Here is a 1295-nt window from a genome sequence, read left to right on the forward strand (position 1 = left end):
AAATGCTGTTTTGAGTTTTATGTTTATTTTTTCTTGGTAAATGTAAGTTGAGTCTATCTCTTGTTGCATGGTCATGGACAGAGCTGTTTGTGCAGTAATTGCCAATGTTGCTTTTGATGTGTACAACTGACTGGTAAATGTGTTCACATGGAGCAGTTAAAATTCCCAGTGTTTTGAACAGATCTTTACAATGAGCTCGACTACTATTTCTGGGTATTATTCTTATGGCTCTTTTCTGGAGTTTGAAAATTGTGTTCATATTTTGTGGATTTGTTCCCCAAAAAAGAATGCCATAGCTAAGAATTGAGTGTACATATGAATAATATGTAACTAAAAGACACTGCATGTTACACACAGATGATAGAATTCTAAGGGCATAACATGCTGATGACATTCTGTTTGCAAGTACCTTTGTGTGTTCGCACCACTTCAGCTGAGAGTCAATATTCATTCCTAGAAATTTTGCATTTGTTACACAGTCTATAGAGGTGCCATCTACATTTAATTTAACATTGTCATTTTTCCTCTTCAAACTGAAGTTCATGGCATTAGTTTTCTTTATGTTTAATGTCAATTTGTTGCTTATTGACCAATCGTAAACTTCCTTGAGAGTTTCATTTGCTTTCTCGGTAAGGAGTTCTCTTGTTCTCTCAGTGACTATAATATTGCTGTCATCAGCGAAGAGAATTTTCTCACCATGAGTAACACTACTGGGAAAGTCATTGATGTATATCAGGAATAGTATTGGTCCTAATATGCTACCTTGTGGAACCCCTATATTAATATGTTTTGGTTCTGATAAGTATTTTACTAAATGTTTAGATCTATTTGAAGTATGTGTTATCTCTACTCTTTGTACCCTATCTGTTAGGTATGATCGAAACCAGTCATTAGCTACCCCTCTTATTCCTAATGCTTCTAATTTATTTAATAGAATCTTGTGGTCGACTGTATCAAAAGCCTTAGAAAGATCCAAAAATATGCCTGTGACACACTCATCTTTATCAAGAGCATTAAGTACAACTTTTGTGAATTCTACTATGGCTGACTCCGTATTTTTGCCACTTCGAAAACCAAACTGTGATTTGCTTAAAAGATTGTATTTATTCAGATAATTCATTAATCTGTCTTTCATAATTGCTTCTATTATTTTTGAGAATGCTGGCAGCAGGGAAATGGGCCGGTAATTTTCTATGTCTTCTGCATTACCTTTCTTAAGCAAAGGTACAATTCTTGCCTGTTTTAGCTGCTCTGGAAATGTCCCTGATGTGAAGGATTCATTTATTATATTTGTT

The sequence above is a fragment of the Schistocerca gregaria genome, chromosome 3, assembly GCF_023897955.1.
Source record: "Schistocerca gregaria isolate iqSchGreg1 chromosome 3, iqSchGreg1.2, whole genome shotgun sequence".
NCBI lineage: Eukaryota > Metazoa > Arthropoda > Insecta > Orthoptera > Acrididae > Schistocerca > Schistocerca gregaria.